Raw genomic sequence first — 14,965 nt, forward strand, 5'->3', positions numbered from 1 at the left:
AAATGCCAGATCTTTTCATTTGCAGTAAGCTAACATTTCTTTGCGCACTCAAAAAGTGCAGAATGATGTGGTTTTGAGATCACTGGAAAAAAAAATCATAGTTTATTTTTATTGTATTCAGATAATCAGTGTAATGCTGCAAAGTAGTGCTACTAACTTCTTTTTTTCTCACTCTGCCATCTTTTGGGAGCGAGGAGCAGGGGGGTCACACTGCAGCCACAACAAGTAATAGGCTCCAGACCTGCTGATAGAAGGAAATGTCTCTTCATAAAAAAAAACAAAAAACAAAAAACAAACAATTGAAATCATTGAAAAGAAAGAAAATAAAAGCATCAGATGACTGGCTCTACCATAGGTTTTTCGCATGTACTTTTTAATAGCATCACTTATGCTGCAAACATGTAAATTAGTCCACAAAAGGCAGACTAATTTGTTAGCCTGTGTTTATCAATTTACAAGCTCATTTTAATCTGCAAGGATTATCTTCAGACATGTATTTACTGAAATAAATACCTATGCTCTTGGTAAAAGTAACTTTCTGTTCTTTCTTCTTACGTTCTGAGGCACAAAGAACAGCTGGATACTCTACTGCTAGGGAAAATTAATGAAACTTGGTCACCTGGCTTTGAAAATTCCAGCCAAGGCCCAAACCAGGTTCTCTGTGTCTCTCTGCTCTCTTCCTTTTTATATAAAATATTGTTTTAAAAACATTAAGGTAGATGTTAATAAAACTGTATGCAGAAGAATGCTATTGAATCAAAGGGAATGGTGTGGGAATCTGCAAATCTAGGTCATTCTGAAATGCCTTGTCTTTGAAGTTGATCTCATATGTGCACCATATTGAATATTTGGATGTAAATATTTAGTCACTTTAGTTGATTAAGTTTACTCAACACCAAGTATTTTTCCATGTCATCTAATTTCTATGTTATGAAGAGCACGTTTTTTCAAAAAGATATTCCTGCCAGGAATAAATACTGATAGCTTAGCTGTCAGTAGATCGTCACTTTCATCATTTTGCATCTGTACTTATTTTGAACACAATTTATGTCATTTACACATAAAGTGTATGACACTTAAGTGCCATAAAGCATGCATACGTATTGTTGCTGGTGCAAATTTACATCTGTAATTATCTATACTTGCAAACTATCATTATTATGAGGCCTTGTTGGAGATTGGCCTCACAATGACCATCTTCACCCATCCTCTACGTGCAAACTATGCTCTGTCCCACAATTTTTCTATTTGAAAGGTTATTAAAACATTTTAAAAGAAAATCTAGGTAAGAATGATGATGAAAGAGAAATATCACATATGTAAAGAGCATATTTCAGCTTCCTTCTGTGCTGCATTTTATTTCAACTGTGAATGGACTTTTATGAAAATATATTAATATTTTATTGAAAACAGCCCTGTACAATTTACTACCTTGACCATGCAATTAGCCCACTAATGGGCAAAAATGGGTGTTTTCCCATACAGATTTTATTTCCTCCAGCATTTACCTGGAGCCTGGTACATTCTATTGATAAATATTCTTGTAAATCTTCAGTTTTACATTGGAAAAGAAATTAGCAATAATCACTAGCCTGCCCAGTAACATACAGGAAAAAACCTCTAGACAAAAGGTCTCCAAGTACAGTGGTTTTGGTTGTACACATCTGTTTTTCCCACTATATTTTTTGTAGGGAGACAGGAAGCTGATTCAGGGGGAGGGATATATTTTTGCCCATCCACTGTCTGACCATCAATCCAGCTTCTCTGCCAGAAACTCTCATAATTGATGAGAAGGAGGGGAGGAAAATCTTCATGTATAATCCAGGATTGTTTTCTTAAATTGTCATTGTATAATAATTCAGTAGTAAACAATTATAGTGAAGACAATCTTCTCACAATGGCTACTTATTTTTTCAATTGAAAATACTGATGGTTAAATAAATCTGATTTGGGTGCTGTGTATGCAGTTGGAACATGTGGTCTGAGAGCTCACGCACGTGTCACAGGTTTTAGTTCAAATATTTTGAAACACACTCGGGTAGGATCCTTGAAGTGAAAACTTCATATTGCCTTGCTGCTGTTTGTGTCATTACTTTTTTTTAATGCTTGGTCCTCCACTTCCACCTCCAGTCTTTGAAGTAGAGTGTCTCTGTAGCCAGCTGATACAGTTCATGGTGATTTTGAAGTTGGGGGCACCTGCATTTATTTGGAATATGTAGCTGGCAATCAAGACTCTTGAGTCTTAAGAGACATTTTAGAGCGTGGCTGTTGCTAGCTGGTGCATTTTTCTCAGGCATTGATGGGCATTACTTATTTTCAACTCAACTGTTTTCTAAATTATATAAGGAAAAAGAAAGAAATGGTGAGGGGTAACATCGTTGGCTTCTTTGAAATTATGTATTAATAGGATATTAAAGGTTGAGGAAAGAAAAGTGAAGGGAAGCATTAAAAAAGGAAAAAAGAGCAAGATAAAATAATTGATTGAGTCGAAAGGAAATCCATTCACCCTCTGCCTTATAATACCAGCGCTTAACACACTCCAAAAAAGGAAACAGAAAATTAAATGCTTGGTTTACAATTCAACAAATGGAAACAAAGGTTATAAGGAAATGAGAAATTAAAACAGTATTTTGGCTGTACAAATGTATCAATTTGCAGTTGATTTCTGACACCTGACATGTTGGCTTGTGCACTCCCAAATAAAGCAACTGCCAAGACCTTTTTTTAAAGCCGGTTAACTTGAATGTCACTTGTGCTTTAAACCCATCTTTAGGGACACATTTTGGGGTGGTTTTTTTTGGCATAATAATCTGCGTCTTTCAGTCTTCATACAAAATTGCTGAGCTTCACTGACGTGAGTTTTTCCAAGGCGATATTGTCCTCCTCACCACAAGAGGAGTTCTAGTCCACTTCAATATATAATTAGAGAAACTTCAGCAGAGTTTGTAGAGATCTTCCTGATAACTCTTTGGAACTGCTGTTTCGTCATGTTAAAAGGACTCTTATGCAAAAAAAAAAAAAAAAAAAAAAGCTATAGAATGTGTTCAAGAAAGCATATTCATTCTCAAATAAAACGTGTAGAATTGCTCAGCAGCTGGTATACAATCTGAAAAAGGTTCTTTCTTTTATTAGAAACACATAATGTTGGCATTCCCGTTACTGCCAGAAAAGGTTATGCCCGTATGAAGCAAAGAGAGGGAAGAAAAGAAGACAGTTTCTCAGCTTTCCTTTTCTATGAAATAAGGTGACTTGCAGAAAACCAAAACTAATGTTCATTATACTAAGAAAAATATCTTGTGTGTTTTCATTTATCTATTTCCAAAATAGATTGGAAGATTTTGGGACTTGTGAAGGTTTTTTGTTGTATTTTGGAAATTTGATCTGTTCATTGAAATCTATTAGTTGAATGCTGGCCTTTCATATGTTCAGGAGGTGGGGGGGGGGGGGGGGGGGGGGGCGGGGCGGAAACCAAACAAACCAAAACCCCAAACCTTGAAGGTTCAAGGTTTAAGTTCCACTTTAATTGTTTGTATAGTTCTGCCTTTGTAGTCATCTTGACCAATTTCGTAGGTAAAAACTAGTAGAGCTTCACTGACATCAACTTTGCCACCTACGAATCTGCCACCAAAGTTTGCAGTTGCAGAAGGAAAGCATGCCAGTAAAAAGTATGCCTTTTAAAGCCTAAGTAAGCAGAAATACATTTAATTTCATTTTCTCATTTCTTTTCTTCCTGGTTTCCTTTATTTGCCATACAACTGATGAAAGTCAAAATGCAGGTCTTTAACTACATTTTTTACATGATCTTAATAAGTTATCCCTACTGAACTGCTTTTTGTGTTATATGTCTAGCTATGCCATTATAAAATCATGGAGAGTACTTCTAGAGTGCTGCTTCCTATGACATGCAGAACAGCTCATTTTATGATCTTCATGCTAAATGAGCAAACTGCAATATAGATGAAACCACGTTTATCTCATATAAACTCATTTTCCACTGAATTAATCAACCTCATTACCCTTGCCACACATTTTCCTTATGTCAGTTGATCTCTAACCAGCACAAACATAAAGATTAGCATCAGTAGCATTATTCTTAGGGCTAAATTATATTTACATAGGAAACTCCTTTATTCTCCCTCTGACACAGGAAGGCGTCTAGCTTTTGAGCATGGGTAACATGAACATGTTGCACTACAAGGACTTGGCAAGAGTGAGGATGGAGCAATGAGCCTGCCAGGCTGTATTCCAGGATGGCTGTGATCCATAGTGGATAGAAAGTATAGTGAAGGGCATCTTCTCTTCAGGGTTGTCAGGGTCTTTCTATTTCTCTAATCAGGCTGGATTACTCATACTCCTGACTAGTGTTAGGCACTCTCAAGATCCATAACTGAACCCTTAAGGTTCAATTTTATCTGCAAATAAAGTGAAAACGAGTTATTTGAAATGCTACCACTGTCTTAACTTTGCTGCATACCAGTTTCTATAGTTGCAGTTATCTCCCACTTTGTTGTCTGTTATTTTGTAGTTAGATTTGGGGCCAATCAGTTCAAATACAGGTGTCTTCACTTAGTCACTTAGATCCAATTTGGCTACCTAGAGAATTGACTATTAACATTAATCACTTAACTAATCAGCATCTTTTCAGGGTGTCTGAATATGGATGGCAGATAGAATCTTCTTTTCTGAAGGCAGATGAGTCAGTGTATTTTGGCCAACCATATAAAATTCCAAAGTCACGTTGTCTTCATTGGTGGTTCAATGATGCTAAGTTAAGAGAGATGGGAGATGAAATTCTGTGACCTTTTAAAAACAGGCAATTACAGTTCCTGGAAAATTAGCATATATGAAATTTTTGTGAATTGCATAACCAAAACTGTATGAATGGATTAACATTGGTAATACCATTCCCCCACATGTACATTTAGCACAGATTTAGATTTATTATAGATCTTCTAAAATGTTTTCACAAATATGCATGTTAATCTGGATGTTTTTCATATTCTACTTTTAGTAGATAAAATGAAGTGTCAGGTTAAATAAAATGATAAAATATTTATTCTAAGCTGTTGGTGACAGCATCAACGATGTATTAGGAACCAACCCCAGGAGGGACTGATTCTGTCTCATCTACTTTAACATGAATCCGAAGTGAGCCATTTAAAGGTAAGGGGTGTGTTAATAGAGTTAAGTCAGTGTAAAATTGGCATGAAAAGAAGATGAAGATGTAATATTGAGTCACTGGTTCAGAGCAAAATACAAACTCTGTTAAATGCAAAAATTGTCATGGCTGTTGCATGGCACCTGCTTCCAGATGCAAGTTATTCCTCTGGTGCTGTTCAAAACAACCATTGGGACGTCTTTGTATTTTGTGTCTCTTGAATATTCATGCCAGGGGACTGAAAATATTTGAGTGCTAGAAATTCGAAAGGGTTAGCAGTTCTTAGGAGTTATCTCAGGAGTTCTGTAAGGCTGTCTAAGCTTATCACGATATTCTTAGTATGCATATTTGGTTAGCCAACTATACACGGGGATTTAATATGACTATGCTTTGTTGTCCTCTGCATGACACGGCATGCAAAAGTGTTAAATCTTTCAGGTTGTGGTGGATAGATATAGGAAGTAACAAAACTGGAAAATGCATCTCAATATAGTAAGATATGAATTAATAGATATTTAAGGTAAGAAAGGACAAGATCCTGCATATCCAACTGCATAATCGGTGCTTTTTTATCCTGGTTAGCTAGAGATGGTTTTAGAAACATATCTGGTCAAGTCACAGGAGCAAAACTTCTGCTGCAAGGCACTGACTTCCTGCGTGTTCCTCCTGCTGCAGAGAACTCCTCCGTGACCCCCCCCACAAGTGTGGCTGGTTATAGGTCATCCTCACCACTGGCTCCTGGCCTGTGGGACATCAGGAGGCCATGACTTGTACACAAGTCTCCTGCCTGTGCCATGGGAGGGCTGCAGGCGGGACCTGCTTTCTTCACCTCAAAATGGCTGCTGTAGCTCCCTGGAATTGCAGCCCAAATGGAGATCTTAATATAGCATCCACGTAAAGTCCCTCAGATAAAGGCTATATATCCATGCTTCTGTATGATCCTTCCATAACCTAATGCAGAGTGTACCGGTTTCTGTAATTGGTTAATAGGTGGAGAAGCCAGGACGTGGTCTGCCTTGACTGCTGAAAAACACTTCATGATCAAGTTGCACAGCTCACATCTTTGTTTCCTGTCTCAGCGCATCATGATTACGATTCTAATTAGTTTATTTTAATCACGATCAATACACCAAGGAGAAGCATCAGACAGCTAATATGATTTATTACATATTCGAAGAGCATTTGTCTTAGATTTGGCATTTCTGCTATCTATCTCCAGAATGCCCCTGCCTGCTTGACAGCAGCCTGTCAGTGCTGTTATGATTGCTGTACGCAGTGACTTTAACTGCCAGCTTTTCCTGCGGACTTGGAGAATGATCGGTCTGCACTATAATTACAGCAATGTAGAATAACTTAACACTTGCCTGTGGCCCTGTCAATTATGAAAGTGTGTGGTATCAATACATATTGCGATCTGGTGCATTAAAGTATCAATCCAGAAGATGAAAAGTAAACAATGGTGACCAGCTTTATGCACACCTTACTCTCTTTTGAAGATTTCTCATCTAGCTGCTGTTTTACAAATAGCTCCGCAGGAAGATCAAGAGCTGTCTTTGTAACATTAAGCATCCTTGAAGGTACCTTAAGTACTGAAGTAGTGGTAAAGAAATCCAGTAATGCTAAGGGTTTTCATAAACTGTCTTTCAAATCTGTGAAGGCAAAGGTCAGGTGAGGTTGTGGCTTATTATTATTAATGAATATAGGAACAAGAGAAGATATTAAGGTTTCATTCAAAACACATAATATTTTACAGCTGAGTTTAAAGGCATCTTCTTTTTCTGAACCTCTGGTATGGGTGACTTGACCCTGGTTTTATTGATTAAACTTTTATTCCTCCCCAATGAATAATTTAAGTTATGAGCAGTAGTCTGGCATGACTAGCAGGAGCCTATGGGAGTTTTTAGAGTAATAGGCTGTATGCTCCTCCTACTCCTTTGGATTCCTTCTGCATTATGCCAGTCTGATTAGGTTGAAAACTTTATATGTAACTTTATAACTTGTTTAGCGATTCTCTTCCTTGAGAGATCCAATAAAATACCAAGATCTTCACTCTTCTCTGATGCAGGAGGAGAGTTGTTACAGAGCTGGTTTTGGTTCCCTGCTGATCAAGTCCTTCTCCAGCCTTGCTGGAGTTTCTTATTTGTGCCCATAGTTTATCTGATCTAACACAGGTATTTCAGCTGCGCTACAGTAAAGCATCACCGTGACCTTTATAATCCCCTGAATGCAATGCGTGTCAATCCTGTTGGATGGGGAGAAGGGCAAGGTCCCTGGTTCAACCAAAATGCTATTGCATTAAGAAGTTGTGCCGTATCACAGGGAATTTTTGTACAGGTGACTTAGGTAAAGTCATATTGTAACTTGCATAGTGCAAAAGGCCAATATTCTGACTTAAAATCTGGCTGTTAAAGTAATTCTGAGATTCTGTGCTTGTGAAGATTTAATTTTATGTTGTGCATAATGGTCATTAGACTCTCGCTAAGGTTTTTTTATCCTCAGATGCTCTTTTGGATCACACTGATACACCATGGCATTAGTTTGGGAGTCCTGAAAACAACTGTAGCTCACTAGTGACTGCGTGACTATATCACATGTGAGAAATGGGAAGATATGTACAGGTAGCACGGACTGAAAAGCAATCTCAAATTGTAAATGATATTTAGAAGTGTGACTGGAAATATGTAAAAAAACCAAACCAACCAACCAAACAAAAAAATGCACTATCACAAAATCGTAACCTGCAGCAAAACTGGGGTAGAGTGCCAAAAATAATTATACCAGCTCCCCAGAAAACAGGTATTTTTAATTACTGAGCTGTACTAGCTAGCCTGATGCTAGTAATCCCAATGTTGAGGGTGTACGAAGGAAATCACTTAGTGGTGGCTGCAGTTGTTGTGTGTGTTGTGTACCACGACACGAAAGTTCCCACAGCCTCCATTCAAAAGCTGTGTTCAAAACACTCCTGTGGTCCTGAGAACGTGGACCCGAGAGCGTACTCACAGCCTCTTTCCTTCTCCCCCTTTTTAATCTGCCTTTCACATCCCCCCTCTTAATGTGGCAGGCATGACCCTTTCTGCTGTCTGTAAGAGGGGGAGATCCGTGCACAAACGCTCCCGATCCCTGTGATGATGTAGGGCAGAAAATGTTATTGCCATGGGTTGTATCAAAATGGAGTATGTTTCTGGTGGCCACGTTATATTTGTACAGGCACTCGGATCATAGGGCAAGGAAAGCAAAGGGCATGATCTCCTGCCTCAGGCATGCTTAGTCTCCCAGCCACGAGGAGGAGATGCAGTTCCTCGGGACCTAGGTGCTGTTAGGAGAGGGAGCATTCCCATATCTTGTTCCCTTTTCTTTATTTCAAATTATGATTGCATTTGGGTTGGTTATTTACATCTGTATTACAGTATCTGCCCTGTTACAAACTCTATATTTCTTAAATATTTCTTAGAATACTTCATTTAGAAAAAACCTTGAAATCTTTTATTAATCTTTTTTTTTCTGATGAAATAGAAGTATATGCTTAATAAAACTGTATATTTAATGAAAATACGGTACATTTTTCCTGCAAGATGTTTAATGCACTGGCATATTTCAAGCATTAGAACTTGGCAGTTTCCAGATGGATTCTGTTTTAACTCAGTCTTAAGCAGCATCTTGTTAAATATTTTTAGGTATTTTTAGATCTTGTAGTTGTTTTGGGGTAAAATCTGCCACAGCAGAAACCCATTTAAAAGGATACTTATTAGGGTAATGCCAATCTTAAAATTTCAGAATTGATCTGAAGATGGGATCAGACAATATGCTTCAATAACTCTTTCTTGGGAAGATGAAATGTTATTAATAAAGAGAAATTGTATTACATGAAAGTTAAGGTAACATAATCTTACATCTATCTACCTAAAACTTAGGAGTCTAGAAAAAGAAAAGGAAGGACATGTCCATATGTCCTAACCTTCATATCACCTATAGCATCACCAGTGTCCGATTTATAAGGTTATCACTTTAGAACAGATTTCAGAGAATAACATGCATCCATTTATTCATCAACTTGTCAGTCTAATATGAGAACAATTTCGATCTCAGATGCTTTTATTTTTATTCATCAGAGGATTAGATACACATGCCAGGTATTCTAGTGTGTGTATATGGGGAAGAGGATTATGCCTTAAGTGGGTCAAAATCACAGCTGTTACTAGGCATGAAAATTACAGGACTGTTGAAATCCAAAGATGCGGCTTTCTGAAAGTAGTCTTCTGGCCACACTGCTGCCAGTCATGCTTCGTAAAACGTTTAGTGGTGCCTATCAGCTCAGTCTTCTTACAATTACTGTTTGCAGTCCAAGCCCTTATCTTAAACCTTTTTTGATGGCTCGGGTTCGGTAGTCTAAAGCTTTCTGACGACCATTATCCTTTACTAATTTTTATAGTGGAAGAACGTCTCTTTCCAAAATTTCAGAGCAGGCTGATCCCACATCTCAACTGCGATGGATAAATTTTACTTGTCTACAAACTTGTAACAATACACATTTTAATGTTTCTTCCTGAACCTTGGCAGACCTATAGGACAATTTATTAATCATCTAGGGAAAGAGCAAGAGACCTTCTTTCATTTGGAGGCTGTGAACTGATGTTCATTTTTTCCAATGATCTTCAGTCACTGTGAAAATACTTAAAGAATAGAAAATAAAATACCGTGCAAAGATAAAAATGTGTTTTATGGATTGCATTTGCACTTGTGATATTGGTTGTTATGTATATATAGATTTATTTTTTTTTTATCTTTAGTGCTGTAATGGGTTATAAGTGCATTTGTACATTGAAGCTGTAAAAAATAAATCGATTTCTTTTTACAATTATTTGGTAGTATTTTATTACATCTACATCTACTCAGGCTATAGAAAAGACAGAGAAACAAATCCTGTGGTACTCTTAGTTAATGTAGTTGTAGTACATGAGGCTGAGGAGGCAAATGCAGTTCAAAGGCAAGGCATTGGAGATTTTTCCTAGGAACAACATGGAATTGGATTTAAAATCATAAGTGAAGCTGTAGTTAACTTTACCTTTTTCCATATACTTGAGAATTTTAATGCAAAACAAAAGTGCTTGGATTATAGAAATGAAAAGTCAAATGAAGGCAGTTAAATTTCAGGGCTGAATGCTAATAACTAAAACGTGCTTATTTTTAAGCAGGAAGTAATTTCCGGTGCAAAGTTTCTATATATTTATGGTAAAGTCACCACTTTCTAAATAAAATGCTTGAAATTAAAAATTTCAGCAATGCCTATAGGTTCCCTACTGTGCCTGGGGACTTGTTCCACTTTTGGTGAACTTCTGGCTAGTGCCAGCTGAGATTAATGATCATTTTGCACTACAGACAGTGTAAATTGGCATTAATTTCTCTGACTTGTTATTCTTTTCACGTGGTGATTGGAAGAAAAAAAATGAAAATTCAGGGTGTGGGATTTCTTTTTCCTGTTCATTAATGAATGATCTCTCTTACCTGATTTAGGTGTTATGTATCCTTGAAAATCCTTGAGATTTAACATATTATATTCTTTCTGCTCCTATCTATGAGCTTTTTCTGTAGTCATCAGATAGAAACCACCTTGCCCCAATTCAGAACTGAAAATCATGAACTACAACAATAAAATCTCATGGTTAAGCTCGGCCAGTATGAGCGAGAAACAATTATATTACCTGGTGACTGTCACAGAGAAGAAACAGCAATACACCACCACCATTTGTACTCTACAGGTGTTACTGGCTGAAATGACAGTGGGCTCCACATAGAAATACATTATGAAGAACTACAAATTATAAATTCTTTAGAACCCTGGAATTTTAACAGATTTTAAAAACAGCCTAGCTTTTTTTTAAAAAAAAAGTTATGATTTACTTTGTTAATTATTCAAGCATTCTCACTTTTGAATAGAATATGTAGATATAAAATGTATATGGATATTGTACCAGTCTTTTTGGACCAAATGTGTACGTAACTGATTGCATTAGAAGTTAACCTCATTAAGTGATATAATACCCACGAAAATACAAGGAGGGGAAAAAAGGAATCTTGATTTATTGTTGTGCTATAAACTGATTGGGAGGTGTGTCTAATGTAGGTTTCTAATTTCTATCAGAGATAACTTTGGTCTTAAGTCTGGACATGGGTTATATGGTAAGACATTGATGGGACGTGTTACTGAAACCCCGCTCCACATTCCTGCCTGTTTGCAACGGCTCCTACAGGCCACTGGAAGACTGGCGTTAATTAGTAGAGTCTGAGTCGAGTGCATAGGAGATTGTGCTTTTTAACTTTCTTGTTGAGCATAACTCCTTTGGGAAAAGACCTTTGGGGAATGTTCTTGTGAGAGTGTCTCGGCTAAATCATTTCATCAGCCTACAGGCTTCTGCAAAACTGATGATGCCCTTTGGGAACAGAGTTTTCAGCATTGTTTGCGTCTGGCCTTGTGAAATAAAGAGGACAAGCATGAGGAGAGGCAGTGACTTTCAGAGCTTTCTTTTGTGATTATCAAGCCTCCTGTGAACCTTTTAGAAGGATTTGGACCCCAATCACAGAGTATCAACTTCAAGGGCAATCGTACAAATTTGCTTTGACTATAATATCTTCTCACATATTAGTCGCTAGGCCAGGTTCCCATTAGCCATGCAATCCCACTTGCATGAACCTTCTCTCTCTTTCTCTCTGCCTTACTTCCCTTCCTGTAAAATCCAATTAGGAACAGCAATTTTTTTCATGGAAGATTGGTAAGAAAAACTAACTAAAACTCCTTAAATGTAGATGTACAACATTCTCTTAAGGACAAGAAATTGTTGTGCTGATATTTAAGAAATCCAAATGTAGAGAATATCTTTAGAAAAAAGTAGTGAATATAGCATTGCAGGGTCAAATATCAGCATCATCAAAATAGGAAACTGGTGGCATTTGAGATTAGCGCACCTGGAGTTTATTATATTTGTTTTATTTTTTTTTATTCTCCGTGTTGTTCTGCCTAAATGCTTTCTAAAGGGAAGGAATTATGAACTTAGTATATTTGAGTGGGTAGTATAGAAAAATTAGGAGGCTTGTGGCAGGGACAGTTATCTTAGCCTCTTGCTTATCTTAGCCTTGTTCTTCTTTGAACCGTCTACATCTGGCAAATAATTTTGATACCTAGTAGAGTTGACAGGTTAAAATCCAACCTGAACAAAGTTTTTCCTTTCAGAGTTACAAGAGAGAAAGATACTGAATGCCAAGATCATTATTAAGTTCAAATGGCTTATTACTGTAAATCGCACCCTTGCCATGGGTAAATGCAATTTCATTAATATTTAGAAATCTATGTGTAAACTGCATGATGCTATATGAAGAAAACGGTGAGCAGACATTCTTTTCATGGGAAGAAAGGGGCACATAAATAATTTATATTCATGTTAACTGAAGGATCATTTTCAGGGTTTTCCTCGAAGCAATAGCAACAAACATGTCTGCTGTCTGTTGTGTAAAACTCTAATATGCTTTCTTATGGTCACTTGTTTTGATTGAAGAGGAATTGCCAGAGCTGAGAGGGCATAATGAATGTTATTACAGAGAGGGGTTTAAGCGCAGAGAAAAGAATAAAAAATAAAGCCCTTATGTGAGCCCTCACTACGTGAGGTCTGCCTATTACTTCTACAACAGTTGAGCGAGCATGCATGAGAGCCATTTATAATGTGTATTGCTGTGTGTCTGCTCTTATTGCATACTTTGATGATGGGTTAATTGAATGGTGTCAAGGAGGGCAGTCCCAGTTATGTAAAGAGACTGACAGGATGACGGTAGCAATCGGTTCTTCATTACTTAGAAACAAAATCAGAAATTCTTCGTCTTAAAGGCAGTAACTACTGAGCAGTTCAAAAGCAAACAGTTTAATGTGTGACAGTTTATGAGGTAAAGAGTTTTTATGCTAATAGAGCTTCTCTTAACCCTGTGACAACGTTTCGCTCTTGATCTTTCTGTGGTTGTCTGCATTAGAGCAAATGGATTAGTCCCACCATCACGTGTCCAGGGGGCTTTCCCACATTCCTTAAAACTAACCCTTTAATTCTTCCTGTATAAATCATTATATTCATGACACAGTGTTTGTGAAGGAAAATAGGCGTATATACTGGTTGTAGGTGCCCAGGCAGTGGGGGGCTGCCGGAGAGGCCTCTGTGAGGCCAGGCCAGTTCCACAACACCCCACAACAGGGCACAGCTGAGCCCATCAGTGAAAACTGGTGGCACCTCTGTGGAAGCGTATATAAGAAAGGGCAAAATGCCACATAGGCAGTGAGAAGTGAGGAAAAAAGTGTGAGAAAAGGGCCCTGCAAACACCAAGGTCAGAGAAGGAGGGTGAGGAGGACGAGGAGATTCCCCTGCAGCGAGCCCAGATGGGAGCTGGTTCTCCTGACAGGAACTGCGGCCGATAGAGGACCCACACTGGAGCAGGAGAAAAGTGTAAGAAGGAGGAGAGGAACTGTTATGAATTGACCATGAGCCCCCACTCCCCATCCCCCTGTACCACTTGGGGAGGTGGTAGAGCAGTCAGCAAGGAAGGAATGTTTCCCTGCCCTGGGAAATAGGGTAGGGAGGTGCTGTTTAAATTTTGGGTTTTGATTCTCAGAATTCAAACCTATTTTAATAGGCAATAAATTAAATTAATTTTCCCCATTTTGAGACTGTTTTGCCCATGGCAGTAATTGGCAAGTGATCTCCCTGTCTTTATCTTGACCCACAAGCTTTTTCATCTTATTTTCACCCCGTCCTGTTGAGGAGAGAGGGTGAGAGAGTGACTGGGTGGCCATCTGGCAGCCGGCAAAGGTCAACCCACCGCACTGTACATTGTGGCTGCCTCAGCTAGTACCAGTGCTGCTATTAGATGGTTCCTTTTCTCAAATCCTTCACCAAGATCTGTGTGTAAGCACAAGGAAATACCAAATAGCACTGACAGCTACTTTATTGCTTGACACTTTTGTCTGGTTCAGTGGTCATCATATAAATGGGATTTATTTCCAGTGTGAGGTATGGAGTATTTTTTATTCTTTGCCTCCCCTCTCCCTCACACACCATCCATTAGGAAAAAAAAAAAGAAAAAAACTTTGGGAAATGTCACTGCTGTGTTTTGTGGGACAATTTGGGCTTTGTGTCTCCGTTTTCACCCGTAGATTGAGTTCATCAGCTGAGGAGTATTTCCCATGAGGTGTTTTCTTTCATGTAACTTAGTTACTGCTCCTCAGAGGAGAATTGTTGTCTAAGGAAAATAAGAATCACACAGACTACAAGGTTTGACAGCAGATATTTTTGTAACTTTTTTCCTGAATCAGAATAGTTTGGCTGTAACTCAATATTTCTTACTTTACAGATGGTCCATCTATTTGGTGAAAACCATTGGTCCTCTACAGGAAATTCCAGCAAGCAGAGCATGTGGGACATGACCAGGAAGATCCTGATGCTGTCAGATCTGTAATGGGCGCTGCCACATTGATACCTGGATGCTCAGCTGCTCCATCCCAGATGTGACCCTGCCCACAAGGGAAAAAACACCTCCTTTCCTGATGTTCCTGGCCACAGAAGCAGGTTTGGCCATGAGGTAAGGTCACAAAAACAGGTTTTGGATTATTATTCTGGTTTAACAGCTGCTCCTGGGCTGCGCTGCTTTATCATTGATGTACCTTGCTATCCCTTTTCCTACTTCTCGACGCTTTTTTTGCCAACCTTGTCCCTCCCTTTCTCTGCCCTGATCTTCTCTCACATAAACAACCTGTCCCTAATTATTTCTTCCCCGTTA

The 14,965-nt window shown here is 38.3% G+C and overlaps 1 long non-coding RNA gene across 1 annotated transcript in view; it reads left to right on the forward strand.

Annotated features, from left to right (window-relative positions):
* The window catches only part of LOC128913434 (uncharacterized), a 55,722-nt gene extending 41,133 nt beyond the window's left edge, over window positions 1-14,589 (forward strand). Inside the window, exon 3 of the long non-coding RNA XR_008467953.1 lies at window positions 14,540-14,589. This is a non-coding gene — a long non-coding RNA (uncharacterized LOC128913434). The remainder of the gene's footprint in view (window positions 1-14,539) is intronic.
* Window positions 14,590-14,965: the final 376 nt, after the last annotated feature.

Source organism: Rissa tridactyla, chromosome 8, assembly GCF_028500815.1.
Source record: "Rissa tridactyla isolate bRisTri1 chromosome 8, bRisTri1.patW.cur.20221130, whole genome shotgun sequence".
Classification (NCBI taxonomy): Eukaryota; Metazoa; Chordata; class Aves; order Charadriiformes; family Laridae; genus Rissa; species Rissa tridactyla.